The 19,631-nt window shown below is 36.6% G+C and overlaps 2 long non-coding RNA genes and 1 pseudogene across 2 annotated transcripts; 1 reads left to right on the top strand and 2 right to left on the bottom strand.

Moving 5' to 3' along the window:
• The first annotated feature begins 345 nt into the window (after positions 1-345).
• On the top strand, positions 346-1,176 carry LOC121991293 (annotated as a pseudogene).
• A 3,178-nt stretch (positions 1,177-4,354) lies between these two features.
• LOC121988541 lies at positions 4,355-7,698 on the bottom strand. The gene is made up of 3 exons (XR_006114047.1): positions 6,774-7,698; positions 6,533-6,652; positions 4,355-6,466 (listed from the first exon to the last, which is right to left on the bottom strand). It is a non-coding gene; the product is annotated as an uncharacterized LOC121988541 (long non-coding RNA).
• Positions 7,699-18,155: 10,457 nt separating this feature from the next.
• On the bottom strand, positions 18,156-18,627 carry LOC121990486. Its single transcript, XR_006114606.1, has 3 exons — positions 18,489-18,627; positions 18,325-18,398; positions 18,156-18,201 (listed from the first exon to the last, which is right to left on the bottom strand). It is a non-coding gene; the product is annotated as an uncharacterized LOC121990486 (long non-coding RNA).
• Between the last annotated feature and the right edge of the window lie 1,004 nt (positions 18,628-19,631).

Raw genomic sequence — 19,631 nt, forward strand, 5'->3', positions numbered from 1 at the left:
ACCATAACTTGGTCATGAATGGCAATCCCAATATAACATAAACTATCTCAATCATCACCTGTACAACTTTTCAACATTTGGAGCAAATCTTAATATTTGCAAAAATAAATAAATAAGTCATTTTAGTGACTCTTTCAACTCCATCAGCGTTCAAATTTATTGAAAACATCAGTTCAAATGAACACGCTATCTGATCTCAATTTGACCAAGACAAACTTTTAATATATATTTATTAATCTAAATTTCACAGTTGAGGATCTATAAATATTCAACTCCTCCAACCCAACCTCATTTCATCAACCACCTCTCAAGCTTCTTCTGCCAAGTGATAGAGAGACTAGAGAGATGGATGGCCCCATCATCTTCCTCGCCCTAGTTGCTTTAGCTTCCACTGCTGCCATGGCTTCTGATCCTAGCCAGCTCCAAGATTTCTGCGTCGCCGATAAGAATTCTGCAGGTGACTATAAATTCTGCTCATTGAATTCTTACTTTTGTCTAACCATCTTGTTGTCACATTCGCTTACGCTTCTTTTCATGCACATTTTGCAGTCTTTGTTAATGGCTTCGCTTGCAAGGACCCAAACACGGTCACCGCCGATAATTTCTTCTTCTCTGGTCTCGATAAGCCTGGCAACACCTAAAATGCAGGTGGATCTAGTGTGACCCCTGTCGCCGTGGATCAGATCCCCGGGTTGAACACATTGGGCATCTCCTTGGCTCGACTTGACTTTGCTCCATATGGCCTTATCCCGCCCCACACCCACCCGCGTGCCACTGAACTCTTCACGGTCTTGGAAGGCAGCATCCTTGTCGGTTTCGTCATGTCTAACCCTGGGAACAAGCAATTCACCAAGGTTCTTAACAAGGGCGATGTTTTTGTGTTTCCTCAAGAGCTCATTCACTACCAATACAACATCGGTGCTACCAGTGCATTTGCCATCTCCGGGCTTAGCAGCCAGAACCCTGGAGTCATCTTGGTTCCAAATGCGGTCTTCGGATCAACGCCGCCGATCTCTGACGAGGTGCTTGCCAAGGCTTTCCAAGTGAGCAAGCACTGTTGACATGATACAAGCCAAGTTCTAAATCAGATTAAATTAGCCATAGTTGTTGTCAATTCCTGTGTTTGCATGCATTTGACTATTTGTTTGCTAGGGAAGCATAACTTCTTGTATTGGTTTGAATTTACCTGTTGATTTCATTTGAAGTAGCCTCTATTTGTCTCACACAATAAAGGAACAAATTGTTCTCATGTGGTTGTTTATTCCCGTACTAAGTTGAAGGAGATAAACAAGTCTCGACAGCAAAAATGTGAACCATTCTTCCCAGGAAATATAGTGCTGCCAGAAGATCAAATAAACATAACTTAAGAACCTTGTTCTGAAAACATACTCAGAAACTAACCAAACTTCCATAAAGAATTCAACAGAAACCAAAAAAAAAAAACTCCAATAAAAAATCAATTTCCAAATGCACGTTAGCACATCAATATTGTGATTAGAACAATACGAAATAATTCAATTGTGATATACTTGCAGATAAGCAAACAAAAAGTCACAGAACAGCTAAACAAAAATGACAAATGGAAAACAATTATTCAAAAAAGAAATGAGTACATAAGCAATTACCACTTAATAATGCATTATTACATGCTGAATTAATATATTGTGGAAACAAATTTCGACTAACATATTGTGGAACAAGAGTTAGAGTATCATTCCATGAAGAGGTTTCGGACCCTAGTTGCAAACTTGTAGATGCATCAAATCTCATGACACTTGTAGAGCATAGGAAAAACAGTCAAGCTGCACCATAAATTAGGATTGACACCATTAATCATGATGATAATGGCAAGTGAAGGTTTCACCATAAATAGTAGTGAAGGTTTCATCTTTCCCGACTCGTTCAACTAGGATGATTAATCATAGCTCAAGTGTGGATGACCAAATATGCAAAAAAAAAAATCAATGGTTGCCTAAAGAATGGAGAGCAGAGAAATTATTTAACAATAATAACAACAACAACCAAGTATTATCTCATTAGGTGGGGTTAGTTATATGAATCCTTTTACGCTATTGAGCTCTATCTCCTAATATATCATCATCTATACTTAAATAAATTTTATCTTATTTTATCATTGCTAACCAAGTCTTTTTTGATTTTCCTCTGCCTCATTTGATATGTGTGTTTGTCATAATTTCACATCGCCTAATTAGAGCATTTATTGATCGTCTAAGTACATGCCCGTACCATCTTAAACGTGTCTCTCGAAGTTTTCCCTTAATAGATGCAACTTTGACTCTCTCTAATGCTCTCATTTCTTATTCTGTCCATTTTCGTATGTCTACACATCCACCTTAACATTCTTATCTCTGCAACTCTCATCTTTACTCATGTGCTCGAATCATAGCCCAATATTTAGCTCTATATAACATAGCAGGTCTAACTGCAATTTTGTAGAATTTTCGTTTAAGTTGTAGAAATACTTTACGGTCACATAAAACACCCGACGCTCTCCTCCATTTCAACCATCTTGCTTGTATTATATGTAATACATCTCTTTCAATCCCTCCATCATTTTGCAAAAATAATCCTAAATATCTAAAGCTCTCAATTTCGGATAACTCGTCATTTCCTATCTTAACAATTGTTTCATTATGTTTAATATTACTAAACTTAAATTCCATATATTCTGTCTTTATTCTACTAAGCATAAAACCTTTCTCTTCTAGTATTTCCCGCCTAGATTATAGTTTAACATTTACTCCTTCATGTGTTTTATCTACCAAAACAATATCGTCTGCAAACAACATGCACCAGGGTACTGTGTCTTGAATGTATGGAGTGAGTTTATCTATAATTAGTGTAAAAAGATAGAGAGTTAGAGTTGATCCTTGATGTAACTCTATCTTTATTAGAAATGCTTCAGTTACTCCGCCTGAAGTTTTTACTCTAATCGGTACATCCTCGTACATATCCTTAATTCGTTCAATATATGTTACGCTAATACCTCTCTTTTCTAGAATTCTCCATATAATTTCTTTTGGGACTTTATCATAAGCTTTTTTCTAAGTCAATGAATACCATGTGTAGATTTGTTTTTGCTTTAGATATTTTTCAATTAATTGTCTAAGAAGATGTATAGCTTCTATTGTCAACCTTCCAAGCATAAATCTAAATTGATTTTCGGTCCCTGTCTCCTTAATATTTTTTCTATTACTTTTCCCAAAATTTCATGATATGACTTATTAGTTTATCACCCCTATAGTTTGCACAATTTTGTACGTCTCCCTTTTTCTTATATAAGGGAACTAGAGTACTTATCCTCTATTGATCAGACATTTTTTCGTTTTAATATCATGTTAAATAATTTTGTAAGTCATTCAATACCTTGTTTCCTTGAGCACTTCCGTACCTCTATCGGAATATCATTTGGTCCAACCACTTTTCCATTGTGCATCTTGTTCTACTTTTGAAGTTTGAATTCTACAATAAAAATTTAAATTTCTATACTTACTTGACCTATTTAAATTACCTAAGTTAAGTTGGTTACCTGAACCTTCATTAAAAAGTCGATGAAAATATCTCTTTTACTGCTTTTTTATTTCTCCATCATTTACTAATACCCTATTACAATCATCTTTAATAAATTTTATTTGGATAAGATCTCTTGTCTTCCTTTCTCTCACTTTAGCTATTCTATAAATGTCTCTTTCCCCCTTTTTTAATCCAATTTTTGATGTAATCGTTCAAAAGTTTCATTCTTTGCTTCATTCACTACTCTCTTAGCTTCTTTCTTGACTATTATATATTTTTTTAAGTTTTCCTCGTCCTTACAATAAGTTATTCATTTTTTCCTTCACTATCTCTTGTACTTTCTCATTCTACCACCAAGATTCCTTAATGGTGCATGTCCCTTTGACTCACTGAGTACATTCTTAGCTACTATTTTCAACTTTGATACCATCTTATCCCATGCCGTATTAGAATCACCATATATTTCACCTAATGCTTATACTCCTACCTTCTTCTTAAATATATGTTGCTTCCTATGCTTTAAGTTCTACCACTAAATTCTAGGAATCGTATATATTTTCTTTCTATTGATACTATATTTGAGACGTATATCCAACACTACTAACCTATGTTGGGTAGTTAAGCTTTCTCCAAAGATGATAATCTTTACAAATCTTTCTATTTTTTTCTTCCTAACCATAAGAAAGTCAATTTGAAATTTATTATTTTCACTTTTGAATGTGACTAAGTTTTCTTCTCTTTTCTTAAAAAACGTATTAGCTAATATAAGATCATATGTTATCATAAAATCTAATATAGTTTTCCCTTCCTCATTTCTCGTTCCAAACCCATAACCCTTATGTACCCTTTCATATTTCTCATTTTTCACTCCAACATGTCATTTAGATCACCTCCTATTAAAATCATTTTATTTGGCGAAATATTTTATAATATTTCATCTAAGTTGTCTCAAATCCTTGATTTGGCAGCTTCATCTAATTCTACTTGCGGTGCATATATGCTAATTATGTTCATAGTTTCTTTCGTCACTATTATCTTAAGGACTATAATTCTATCTCCTTTTCTAACTACTCCTACAATTTTATCCTTTATAAACTATCTACAATAATACTTACTTCATTTCTTGCTTTACTCTTTTTTGTGTACCATAATTTAAAACCTGAGTTCTCTATCAGTTTTGCCTTCTCACATACCCATTTTGTCTCTTGTACACACAAAATATTAATTCTTCTTTTAATCATCATATCTACTATCTCTATTAATTTACCAGTGAGGATTCCTATGGTCCATATTCCAAATCTTAGATTATTAACTTCCTATCATATTTGTTCTTATCCAACCTATGGTGTGAGAACTCTTGCCTATTTAACACTACACCCAAGTTCTCATGAAGATGTAATGATCCTTGCCGATACGTTACAGTCGAACCCTGCAAAGTGAACTCTTACATATTTAGCACTGCATTCGAGTTCTAGAAATGTAGCGGTCCTTGCCGAGACATTACAGTTGGATCTTGCAACGCGTTCTTTCCGAAGAATAACCTAACATTAGCACACTAGTTTAATGGATCCGTTCATTGAATATTTGCCATAGTTTTAACGCTGGCTAGCAACGTAACGCAATCCCCCTCCTTTATCCGGGCTTGGGACCGACCATGAATGATTCGTTATGGGCGGAGTTGAGAAATTATTTAACACGATAGGGAAATTGTTAGTAGAAAACTCCATAACAAATATGCCAACCGACAATCTGGTGTGGCAGATTATAGTGGATATTGCTTTGGTCTTAAAATGTGCATAGGCCTGTTCAACTAGTCAGTTAACCGGTTGACCGATTTATCAGTTCAGGTTAATTCTGATTTACCATGTTTTATGTAAAACTGGTTAACTGACCGGTATTCTTACCGGTAGAACCGGTTCCGGTTGTACCGGTTCCAACCAAGAACCAGTAACATAACAGGGGCTTGGTTAAGTGGACTTAGTAGAGTGGGTTATTGGGTTTTTTTATAAACAAATTAACTAAAGGCCCAACTAAAAATTCTCCAAAGAAAACCGGTCAGTTCCCGGTTAAACCGGTAAAAAAAATCCTAAACTAGGAACCGATCGGTAAATTGGTTAACCGGTAAACTGGTAAGCTACCGGTTCCGGTCCGATTTTCAGTTTCTTGATTTTTTTGCACAGCCCTAAATGTACAATTAAATCATCATCAATATCATCATGCTATGTTTGTTCTAAGGATTTCTGGTTAGCTAAAATGTGAAACTAAATGTCATTAAAAATGAATACCCCACTGGCAAGCAATCAGAGTCTGTTAGAAACTCACTCCAATTAGCTGATAGCGATATTGCATTATGTTGAAGTAGAATGCTTCATGCTCATTACATTCGTAAAAACAAGTGTCGTGCTCAAATATATCTATATAGCATGCCCCCCTCCAAAATGACTAGTAGTCAGGATGGAATGAGCTTCACCCAAATTTAACAGATTGCTTATGTAATCTTATTTAATCATAAGAACTCCCTTCAAGTTTTTTCCTAGCAAATTTATAAAATCTTATCCCAACGTTTATCAAATCTCAATTGAATGCAATAACAAAAAACACTATAAAACAAAGTACAAAAACAATTCAATTTATCTTAAATCAGTGTATGCCTGATTCCCAAAGTTAAATAGAGCTTAATCTCTTGAAGAAAACTATATAGATAAAAATAAAATCACAGGTTACAAAGAATTCACATGTCACATTTTGACAAATTGCACGCAGTTATCAGTTAACTGTTAAATTTGTTGTCTTAAATCCTAATATACTTGGATAGATAGTTGGCTAATGGTGTCATGCCAACAATGGTTGCCAAACTTGGATTCGTTGAAGGTCAGCATTCAGCACTCGTCATCCAAAATCCTCTTGTTGTCTAAAAAGTATACATGGGGTCCTGGTGCGAGTATATTGTATGAGGCAAATCAAAGGGGTTAGGAGGTAGAAGCCAAAATAGACACACCTGCGGGCATAACTCTCGTAATTGCTTCCCAGGGATTGCAGCCACGGCCATCAGTCCCAATTTCCTCCGGCTTCGATGTCAAATAACCGATCCGCATGGCTACCTTGTAGCCTACAACTGCTGCATCGAGTAGGAAATAAAATCAGCTAAAACTCCGTGATAAGGCAAACGAAAACGAACAGACGGCCACATCTAAAACAAACAACAAAATCATTTTTTAAAAAAAAATTTAACTGAATACCGGCCTGTGCAGCCATGAGTACGGGGAGAGCAAGATGGAAGAAGAATCGGGGAGGCTTCAGACAAAAGAAGAGATTTTTGACTTCGGGAGGACATCTGATTGGTGCGCGTCGACGGGGAAGGCGGTCCAGGAGGAACGGTGGCGGTGAGTAGACCGAGCTTCGAGCAGAGAGGTCTTGACGAAGACGCCGCCCACGAAGAGGGCGCGTTTAGAGCGACGAGGGACTGAGAGCATCACCGAAGCAGTAACAACGCGGATCCCTCAAATTTCGTGGGCGGAGAGAGAAGAAGGAAGGAACAGGACGGCAAGGAGAGCGGACGGAGGCCGTCTAATCTAACTAGGGTTCTCCCTCAGCTCAGCTTGTGGCGTGCGGATACCGGTAGACTCGTGGATCTATTTCCAATTTCCCATTTTCTATTTTAAGGTTTTCGCAATAAAACCCTTTTTCAACGCAAAATTCAACGTGGACACAAGTAACATTCAACGTTAAAAATATCGATCACTCTATAATGAAACAGACCTACCCAAGTAGCATTCACCACTCTAACAGAACAGTAGCTTTAAGCAGAAAAGTATCGATCACACGTAAGATATATATATATATATATATATAATCATGATCTAGTATCCGGCGAAGGAGGCCAGCAGCAGTGCGACACGGATAGCCGCCCTCCTCGCGAACGGAAATGGAGTGAAGGACGCGAACAGCATGGCACAACCGGCAAAGAGCAGCAGCAAGAAAAGGAGTCGGAACAGAGGAATGTCGTGAGGCGGGCGAAGGAGGGCGGTGGAGGAGAGCAGGATGGTAGCCCACCCCGCTGCCCTCAGGAATTCTGCCTCCAGGTCTCGGTGGTCGACGGCCCCTTCTCCTCCTCCTACAGACATTGCCATATCTTGAATTTCTGCTGCGGAACAATACAATTGGGTAGGCAAAGAAAGCGGACCCTCGACTTTCTTTATATAGCGACTTATGGTCCGGCTCAGTGATACGTGAACAAGGTCCGGTTCAATGATAGCGACTTTATCCTTTCTTTTATATTCCTCTTCCTTTCCTTTCCTTTCCTTTCCTTTCAACACTTCGTAAAGTAACCTTAGCACAAGTCCCCGAGGAACCTTCGTCGCAGTTGCCTGCTCAAGCCGAGTCTCTTGTATTAATTATTCCGTGTTATTATTTTTATTTTCGTTTCAGATTGCAAAATATCCTATGTAATTATTATTATTTTTTTAATTCAAAACACTTTCGTTACTGGAAAAAGATTTATTTTCCATTTTTGCAATTGGATTTTTTTATTATATTAATAAAAAATATATTTAGAAATCATAATATATAAATAAATTAATTTTTAAATATGATCATAAATTATAATTACATTAATTTTTAGTTACATTATACAATCCATCTCAATTTAATTTTTATCGTTATTTTTTAATAAATATGAAATATAACTAAAAAAATATTAGTTTGTCTTAACTCGAGAATATAAAAAAATTAATTGGTCGAATTGATTATTAAAATAAATAGGCATGAGATAGAGTATGTATTAACGATGCAATGTCAATGTCAATATCAATGTATGATAAAATGCATATATTACTTGATGCGAAAGATAATTAATGAGCGCTATATGAAAAAGAGAAATTGACAACCTTTTGTTGAGATAGTGGTTTCTACGAAGGAAAAATTAAGTCTATCCTTGCTCCTTGGATCTACCCTGACTTTTCGGGTGTTCCCTCACTTCTCAACTATATCCTTGGTTTCTTGAATGTGCTCGGATTTCTCGGATGTATCCCGACTTCTCGAGTGCATCCTCAGTTCCTTGGACGTGCCTTGACTTCTTAAGTGCACCCTAGCCAGCTCTTTGAGGAGCACCCTGTCTTATTGGCCACGTCCCAACTTCAAGGGTGCACCCTGGTTTCTTGAGTGCACCCTGGCTCCTTGAGAGCATCCCGATTCATTGGGTCCACCTTGACTTCTTGGGTGCACCTCGACTCCTTGGTCTCCCGTCACTTTGGTGACTCAACTTGGAATGCAAGGTCATTTCAAAAAAAGGATAATCATCGAGTAAATCTCAGATTATTTCAAGAAAAGAATAATCATCGTGTAAATCTTAGATTATTTCGGAAAAAAGATAGCGGTGTGAATAAATATTGTATTATTTAAGGAATTAAATAATGATAACTTAAAAAGGGGAACTGAAGGAAAAAGTTTGATGTCTCCTTATAAAAGGTAATCCTTTCTGGCATCCAATGTACTCTTATTCTTCGTTCTCTATCTTGAGTGTTAAAGTGGTTGCGTCGAGAATTCTCTAACTATCATTCTAACTTCTTTTCTTCTTGTTTGTTGTCGTCTAGGCTCGCAGAACCACATCATTCTCGTTGTCATCAAGTGATTGACGATTCAAGTTGGCAATAAAGTCAACTCACCAATGATTCACTCATTAGCGTTCACGAACAAGATCAAATTGATATTGCTTGTAAAAAAAACTGAGTTACAGACCTGAATCGGGATGTTAAGATGGATGATGTTGGAAGACCTAATGTCATGACTATGATAACAAAGGATTTCGATAAATTGGTAATGACAATGGTGCAAGCGGTATTAAAGGGGCAATTCTCGCATCCTCCACCAACAATTAATCCCTTAATCGAATTGCCACCCCGATTGGTTGAAGCAACACTAACACACAAAAAGGTACCTTGTCTTACGACACTGCCGCAAACTACTTCTTCCATACTGATCGATAACTTCATAGTGAGAGAATATTTTATAGAATCTTCTAGTGAAACCTCTCAATGGGATTTTCTAAGGGAAAAGGGTCTTGAATCTGATGGAATGAAAGCTCCAATATTTGAAGGACATCCTCCAAGATAAGTTGTCAAGACACTTTTGGATGTTGTAAATCAAGGAATATAATGGTATTACATATCCCAAAGATCCCATATGTAAATTTGAGAACGCTTCTTGACCATGCTTTCAGGCTCGGTGAAGAAATGATTTAGTAGACTCCCTGCTTCTTATATCCAAACTTTTGAGGAGTTTAAAGTTATCTTCATGTAGCACGTTGCAACTAATTGAAGATACCAAAATACACATTGGGTATCTCCTTGGCTCGACTCGACTTTGCTCTATATGGCCTCATATCACCCCACACCCACCCACGTGCCTCTGAACTCTTCACTGTCTTGGAAGGCAACATCCTTGTAGGTTTTGTCACGTCTAACCCTAGAAACAAGCAATTCACCAAGGCTCTTAACAAGGGTGATGTTTATGTGTTTCCTCAAGGGCTCATTCACTACCAGTACAACATCAGTGCTTCCAGTGTATTTGCCATCTCTGGGCTTAGCAGCCAGAACCCTAGAATCATCTTGGTTCTAAATGCGATCTTCGGATCGATGCCACCGATCTCTGACGAAGTGCTTGCTGTTGGTTCTGAAGCATGAAAAATATAGAAAACAAAATCTATAAACTGTAAAAACTTATAATGCTCCGGGAGAAGAAATCTGAGAAGGAATCGAAGAATAACTCACTGTTGGAAGAACGATCACGAACAAATCGAAAAGATCTTCAAGGTTCATAAACCAAATCCCAATCCAATGGTAATAGACGAACCAAAACTTATATTCTTTGCAACAACCCCTTCTCTCTCTTTTGTGTACACAAGCGAACCTTGCACAGAGATCATACACACGGGACAAACCCTTTTTCTTTGACCTTGCACAGACTTCACACACAGCTTGTCTCGTCTTACTTCTTAGACCTTAGACACAATCTTATAGGAGAAGAATGACTCTTCCTCTTCTTCTATTAATAGAGGAATTTGAATGAGCTAGAAGATGAAGAGGAAGGGTTACAAGACATCATTTTATACTTCAGGGAAAATGGTTCGTGCGACAGAAATAGATTCTCTCGAATCTTAGGAGCATACAAGACATCATGTAGAAACAAGATATGTCCATCACGCAGGTTGAGTTTGTATATTCCAACTCCTTTGATTTTAATTCTTATATTGTTTCCCACATATATCTATTTATTGTCAGATAGTACTAACGGTACTCCACATATGTAGCTCGATCATGAGCTACATGATTCGTTGCTCTTGAATCTATAATTAACAAAGGATAAGAATCAGCTAACTAACACCGAACTATCAACATAATGCTCATAGAAAGAAGATAAACATGGATCTACCTTTTTTGGCTCAATACATTCTCGAGCAAAGTGATCCTTCTTGCCACAGTTATAACAAGTCAGCTTACTTTGAAGTTTCTTTCCATACTTCTTTCCTTCTTGATTGGGCCTTGCCTAGTAGCAACACTAGCTTCTTTTCCCTTTCCCTTTCTTTCTAAAATTATCTTTTCTTATTTTTGGATCCAGAATCTTCAGCAACAAAAGCTTGTCTAGAAATCTTTGCGGATTCTATTCTCTCCACCTCCAATTCAACATGGTGTGAGACATTAGTGAAATTTTTGATATTTTAACTGTGAGTCAAATTCTGTTTCATCATTTCTAAGAATCAGGAAGGGAATGAATTACTGCTTAAACTTATTGTTCATCAGTTAACTTATGACTGACAGCCTTTAAGTCCCAAATCATATTTGTCATTTCCCTTAGATGTTTGGCCATGGTAACATTCGAGTACTTTTTGTAGCTGTCAAACTTGATTGTTAGCTGACGAAGCTTGCTTAGACTTACTTCACTATACTTCTTTCTAAGTACTACCCAGACAGCATGAGTCAATGGTAATGGTTCATATTCAAATACTAGATCGTCTACCATTGAACTAATCAATGTACCCTTAGTAGTGAAAGCTATTTTTTTTCCATGCCTTATAAGTATCAAGATCACGTCTATATTGTGTTGTAGAACCATCAATAGGTTCATCCATAAAGTGATTTACGGTCTCTAGAACATTTTGTTCCTCAAGAACATATTGTAACTTGAGGTGTCATATTTTATAGTTATCCTCATATATTTTTCTCTTTCTTATTGAGTTCAGTTATGATATTTTTAGTAGCCATGATCTAACATAAATAAATATATTATTTAATAATTTAATATATTTCATATGTTGATAATTTATGATTGACTCAATGTTAATTTGAGTTGGTTTACAAAATCAAGTGACAACTACGTTTTCACTCATCATTTATATGATCAAATCCAACCAACATTAATCAATTATATTATACATATCCCATCAAATGAATTAATTATTAAGTGAATAAATTATGAAATGAACTCATCATTTAAATGAACTAATTATTCTTTTAAGACCGTTAATCCATAACATTCCTTTTTTTATTTGTTAACATATAACATAACATTTCATAAAGTAGGACTATTTGTATATAACAACAATTTCTACTATATGATTTTATTAAACTTAATGGGCTAATATTGTTCATACATAACGATAGTAACAACAACAACACTCTAATAAGATACATAAGCTAACATCACTTCCACTAAGACAAATACTAGTATAGCGGTCAATACTATCCCTTTCATCCTGGACTCAACTAGGGCAATCTCAGGTAGACCAGTTTCAGGATTTTGTATTTGATCTACATTCAGATCCTCCTTAAACTCTTCAGGATCCTCTTTATCTACATGGCGAAGTAATTCCACACATAACTATGCATATGAGATTCGCCCTTCGGAGAGTCCCTATAAATGGTATGCTACTTCATTGAGGTATATTGGTAGCGATTAGACCAAAACCTAGATTCTATAATTATCTAAGATTGAAAACTCTTCTTGTTTGAGCTTCCTAAAGAGTAAATCAAGACGTCCAATATGTCCTTTGAGCCCGAAAACTGTATCATACTCAATCTTCTCAATCTCCTCCCTCAACTCATTCCGTCACACATCACGACGGGCCATTGTGCATATCGTCTATGACATCTGGAATTGAAAATAATAATGTCAGTACAAAACTGACAAGCAATAACAAAATCGGTTTATTTCAATTCACACACACGCATAGAACTAATGCACAGAATAATTAAGCATATAAGAAAAATAATTTTTCTTTATTTCAGGGGCTCCAATTAACTAACACTCTGGACCGGTCGATTGGAAAACTAGATCTTAAGTATTTGTTTATCCTCTTGTACTCATTAGAACTAATCTAATTAGAATGTTCAGTTGTTACTGTTTAATCAAAATCCATTTAAGTCTAACTCAGACTTATTGATCCAACCATAGCTCATTTGATCAATTATGGTCCATTGGATAATCTGATCCAATTTGATCAAAACTGACCCATTATAATAAATCTAGCCCATTTGATTAAACCTAACTAGTATGATTCTATCCGGTTTGATTAATTGAACTGTTCGAATCATATTGGTTCTAATTTGGACCAAATTTGTCTGATTAAATCAATCAATAGTTTGATTAGACTTGGGTCTGATTAGATTAGATTGATTTAAACTAATTGAACTAGATCTAAATCTGATTGGAGAAATCTGGTTTAAACTAAATTGAACCCAAAAAAAAAAATTCATTGTTGTTTATTTTCACTTGAGAAAACGTTTCTCATTTTTTGTTTTTTTATTCCTTAAGAGTAAAAGGTGAGTTGCTGACGTTTTTTTTCTTTTTATTTAATAAAATCAAAACGAAGAAATTATTTAATCGATTAAATCAATCGATTAATCAAACTCTTTCAATGTCGTGAGGTCGTCGATCACGATGGTAAATCGCTGGCCTTCTAACCTGGTCTCCGGCACGCAACACAGCCGCTGACCCATGACGTGGTTGCCAATGTGCTTTGCAGTCGCCGGTTCCAACGGCGATTACGAGGCGCTTGTTGCCTTAGAAGGAAATCGATGACACGAAGTCGCAATTTCTAGGCTATGGGTTTCACGAACCTCATTGTTCTAATACTATTGTTGGTTCTAAAACATATAAAATACAGAAAATGAAATCTATAAACTATAAAAACTTACAGTGCTCTTGGAGAAGAAATTTGAGAAGGAATCAAAGAATAACTCGTCGTTGAAAAAGTGATCACAAACGAATGGAAAAGCCGTTCAAGGTTCACAAACCAATTCCCAACCCGATAGTAATGGACGAACCAAAATTTATAATTTTTGCAACAACCCTTTCTATTTCTTTTGTACACACAGATGAACCTTGCATAGAGATCGTACACATAGGATGAACTCTTTCTCTTTGACCTTGCACAGACTTCGCACACAACTTGTTTCATCTTACTTCTTGGACCTTGGACGTAATTTTATAGGAAGAAGATGACTCTTCCTCTTCCTTTATTAATGGAGGAATTTAAATAGGTTAGATGAAGAAAAGGAAAGGCATCCTTTCATCTTCTTAACTAACACTTGCAAAGGCTTTCCAAGTGAGCAAGCATACTGTTGACATTATACAAGCCAAATTCTAAATCACAAATTAAATTTGCCACAGATGTTGTCAATATCTGTGTCTGCATGCATTTGACTATTTGTTTGTGATAGTGTTTAAATGAAGAAGAGATAAAAGAGAATACTCGATAGTAGCAACTTAGATAAGGAAGAGATAAAAAATGAGAATCAATTTTTTTCTTATTGCTAATAAATCTAAAACACAATTACAAGCATAGGCTATACATGCCTTTATATAGCAGTAGAAACTAATCTGATCTTAAAATCATGCCATGGATCCTTAAATTATGCATCTAGATTTTGACTTGATTCAAAGTCTATCCATTAAATACGGATATACTCTATCTTAATTTTGACTTTATTTAAATAATACAACATAGTCTCCCTTAAACCAAGTCACAAATGTTAGTCATCCCAATTGCCTTCTTCAACTTGAGAAAAGTCTCTGTCTTCATTGATTTTGTAAATATGTCTGTAACTTGACATTCACTAGGGCAATACTCAATGTTGATTTGTTTTTCTTCAACCCATTCTCTGATTTTATGATACTTGATATCTATATGTTTGCTGCGACCATGAAAGACTGGATTCTTAGATAATATAATTGTTGACTTGTTATCACAGAAAATTATCCTAGGGTCATCTTGTTTGTTTTGAAGAAAATCTAAAATTTTTCTTAGCCAAATTGCTTGCGTAGCATAATTTGTTGCAGTTATATATTCTGCTTCTGTTGAAAGTGCTACCACTTGATGTTTTTAAGACCAAGAAAATATAGCTGAACCTAAATGAAAAGCATATCTTGATATACTCTTTTTAGTCTCAACATCTCTGACCCAATCACTATTTGTAAATCCAACAAGTTTCACAGTTTTATTAGTAAAATACAAGATTCCCTCATTAATTGTACCTTTGACATATCTGAAAATTCGTTTTGCTGCAGCTTAATGTGACTCTTTTGGTTTCTCCAAAAACCTGCTAAGTACCCCAACTCCAAAAGAAATATCTAGCCTCGTAGCAACCAAATATCTTAAACTCCTAATCAAGCTTTTATAAGCTGTAATATTCATACTCTTACCAGTTTCATCTTTGGACAACTTTATCTTTTCAATCACGGGAGTAGGAACCGATTTTGAGCACTCCATTCTAAACCTTTTCAAAATATCAGAAGCATATTTCTTTTGTGCGACAAAGATCCCATCATCTGAATAACTTCAAGTGAAATAAGCATGCAAATTGTATCAAGTCTACTTACAGGAGCAAAACCTCAAAGTAATCAATACATGCTTTTTTCTTATAACCTTTTGCAACTAACCTTGTTTTAAAATGGTCAATTTCACCATTTGACTTATACTTTGTCTTGTACACACATTTTACTCCAACTGGTTCTTTTCTTGGAGGTAATTCGATCAATTCCCAAGTACCATTAGTTCCAATTGCCTGAATTTCCTCATCCATTGCCTTTAACCAATGAGTCTTTTTTGCAGCATCCTCACAAGATATAGGATCACAATATGCAAAAAGTGCAAATTGAATAATTTCCTCATCAGATAGGTCATTATCATTACTTAATATGTAATCTTGCAAGTGAGTTGGTAATCGACACTCGCGGTGTAATATCCTAGTTAGTGCTTCAGATTGTACAGAAACTTGAGTATTATCTTGAGTAGGTTGCTCATCCAAAAAGTCATTGGGAATATCAGGAATAACAATAAACTTTTCTTTTTCAATAGACCAATTCCAACTATCATGCTCATCAAAAATCACATCACGACTTATAATAACTTTTTTAGTTTCAGGATTATATAGCTTATAAGCCTTTGATGTATTATTGTAGCCAATAAAGATACATTTCTCACCTTTATCATCAAGTTTCTTCCTAAACTTATTTAGTACATGTGTATATGCCACACAACCAAAGATCTTCAGATGTTTGACAGTTGACTTTCTTCCACTCCATGTCACGCCCCGGGGGAGTCTCTGTCCGAAGAAATTTCGGCAGCACCTCTCCTGTACGGGTGACAATCTGAAGCATTTCTACAGACATAATATACATCAGCCACAGGCGGCTGTAATATACACACAACCATGCAGTTATATGTAAAGCAGCCCACTCGGCTGTACCAAAACCAAAACACAACGAAAAATTTACAGAAACCAAATACAAACCAAAATACAAACTGCTAGCCGGCTAGGCTTACACAACCAACAACCAATACAAAATACCACATAAAAACATCAACGCTCCAGAAGCAAAATCGGAGTACAGAGCTAAACACACTGATACATAAAACAAATAAAACTTAACGGAAACTATAGTCTTCTAATGTGACGTGGGAACCGGCAGCCAGGATACTCCCAAGCGACCATAAGAATCTGGTACCTGAAAAATATAGTGTCAACGGGGGTGAGTTCAACAACTTAGCGAATACCAATAGACATGTCTAGTAAGATATATCTAACAGCAATAAACATGGAATACAACTTCCTAATCATGTATAGGAAAAATGCAAAACTGAAAGGTAACTGAGGAAGCTGTACTCACCAGGAACTCCTATCCAGAACAAAAGGTCGTCAAACCAAGAGTGTCATAAATCCTGTATGCATGTCAAACATATTCATCCAACCAAATGCAGCAAATAAATGCAGCAAACACAAGCAATAAATGCATCAATGTGTATGATGTCAATGACATGTCCTGGTCACCCCTACTCTCCAGTCAGCCGTCTCACACATGATGGTGAGACTGAGTGGGTAGGGCTGTGACAACCGTGCACTCTGCCATCACTACTCCTGATGAGTGACCGAGTGGACGGGATGCTGTCGGAGTACACCTATCCTCCTTACCCCAAATCATAAATGGGGGAGCTCAATGCTCTCATCTCTCGGTACACGATGACGGGGAGGGATCCCTGTCCTGCTACAACGGTGCGTCACACTAACCCATGAGTGGACCAACGGAGCCCTTGACAGAGCACCTGCTGCAACACACCATGCCTGAATATACCACTAACCCATGAGTGGTCGTGTGTGCAGATACATGTAACTGACGATGTGCTCAACAATAATGGAGCCGACAATCGCACAGCATGCAATCATGCGAATGGTGCATGACACTAAGCATGACAATATCCTGTACCAATCCATATATATAAAATGTGTACCCTAGAATAAATTGACCTAATCAATGGTCTGAGTACACAGGTCAGATAAGGAATCAAAAACCCTAGATCCTGAACATATCTACCTCCATAAAAAATGTACCATCAATATACATGGATCAAAGAAAAAGGGTCTAGGTACACAGATCAGATATGATATAAAAATATAGGTACACATGCCAGATAATAAAAATCCAGAATCTAGTCCTAAACTCAGTAAAGCATGGTATGTCACTTACTCTAGGAACTAAGGTACTCATGGCAATAATCACGAGGTATAAACATGGATACATAACAAGCGACAAAACAGAACATGCTATGGGTTATGGGTATCAAACCGTGACATACCAAAGGCAAATATGATCATTGCTTGTAGCTATAAAATACTATGCATATCCAATTGACAATATCATAAAAGATAAGTCAAGAGGTACCCGCCTTTAACTGTAGTCTGTGCTAAATAATCCTCACATCAGAACAATCGTCCCGTAATCAGGGTCCTGCATACACATATTCAATTTAGCTACTCTAACAAGTATCATTTAGTTAACTGAATATCAGGACCAAATAAATAAACCTATTTCCTTTCCGATTAAGGAAACCCAAATTGAATCAATCCCAAGTGGTCCCAATTGTTATAACTCAAGAACAATCTCAACTAATACAATTCATTTTATCAACTTAATTCAACCATCATCCATCTGAACCAACCAACCACTAAATAACCATCATAATCAAACTAAACTTACCCAATAGTGAGTATCCTTTTATCACCTCACAGTCAGAGAAGTGGTTGTCAGAAAATCCTAGTCGGAGCAACCATGAAGCTACTGCCCTCAATGTAAATCATCCACAATCCGCACCTCAATCACATCTGAAATTCCAACCTAAGATAACTAATTACTCATTAGTCATGTTATCACAGATTAACATCTCAAATAGAATCTGTTACCAATCCATATCAACCTAATACTAACAAGAGATCAACCAAAACACTATACATAACTTACCTTGAATCAAAGTCTCCAATTCAAATCTAAAACCTTCACATTTCACATGCCAGTGAATTTTCAATCCAAGCACCCTTAAACAGAACAATCCAACATGAGACTATAGAGGGTAATCTAGAAAGGAAAACTAAACCAACAAAAGAGTAATAATCGGATGCTTATACCTCCTCAATGACCTGATGGAGCTATTTCATGACAACCAGAGAACCAAATCGAGGCAGGAAACGGGGTCAAGCTCTGGCGTCTAGTGGCTGATGATCGGCGGTCGGCTAGCTTGCTAGGGCACAGTGGTCGACCTCGGCGCACAGATTAGAAGAGAGGAAGAAGGGTCAGCGCTAGGGCTCGGATGCCGGCGGATCGGGGGTCGGCGTCGCATCGGCCAGATGAGAGGAATCGACTCTCGTCGCTGGTGGCAGAGGGTGAGGGCGTGCAGACGATGAAGAGGAGGAGAAGAAGAAGTGGCAGAGGGGATTTGAGAGGCTCGGTGAGGACACGGGGAGGAGAAGAAACTGTCGCGAGCGGCGGTTAGGGCAGATAGGTGTCGAGCGTGCAGGGAGGAAGAAACGGAGAAAATAAATGAGAAAAAGAAAATAAATAAAGAAAATCAACTTTTTCTCACTTAATTGGGTAGCCTAAACAGGCTTTCTCGAGCACCATTTTTTTTATCCCCGTTAACTCGTTCATACGAGCTCCGAAAAATTTCTAAAAATCCTGAAAAATTTCTTTATTATTATTCGCCATTTTTTTCGATATTTTACACTCCAAGCTTTCTTAGGTGTCTTATCTTGAGCACTTCTTATTGGACACCTATTCAAGACATAAATAGCACAAGATATAGCTTCTGTCCAAAAATGTTTAGGCAAATTTTTTGATTTCAACATACATCTTACCATGTCCTTAACAGTTCTATTTTTTCTCTCAGCCACCCCATTTTATTGTGGAGTATATCTAGTTGTCATTCGATGTTGAATACCATGCTTCTTTAAAAAATCATCACAAACAATATATTCTGTACATCTATCAGTTCTTAAGATTTTGATTTCATGTCCACTTTGTTTTTCAACAAATAACTTAAATTGTTTGAAAATATCACATGCTTCTGACTTTTGATGTAGAAGATAAACCCAAGATTTCTGACTCAAATCATCAATAAAAGTAATAAAATACTTATTACCTCCAAGTGATGAAACTTCAACCATGCACAAATCTGAATGAATAAGTTTTAACTATTTTGTGGCTCTCCATGACTTTCCTACAGGAAAAGGTTCTCTATGCTTCTTGCCAATTAAGCAAGTCTCACAAACATG

The sequence above is a fragment of the Zingiber officinale genome, chromosome 6B, assembly GCF_018446385.1.
Source record: "Zingiber officinale cultivar Zhangliang chromosome 6B, Zo_v1.1, whole genome shotgun sequence".
NCBI classification, from domain to species: Eukaryota; Viridiplantae; Streptophyta; class Magnoliopsida; order Zingiberales; family Zingiberaceae; genus Zingiber; species Zingiber officinale.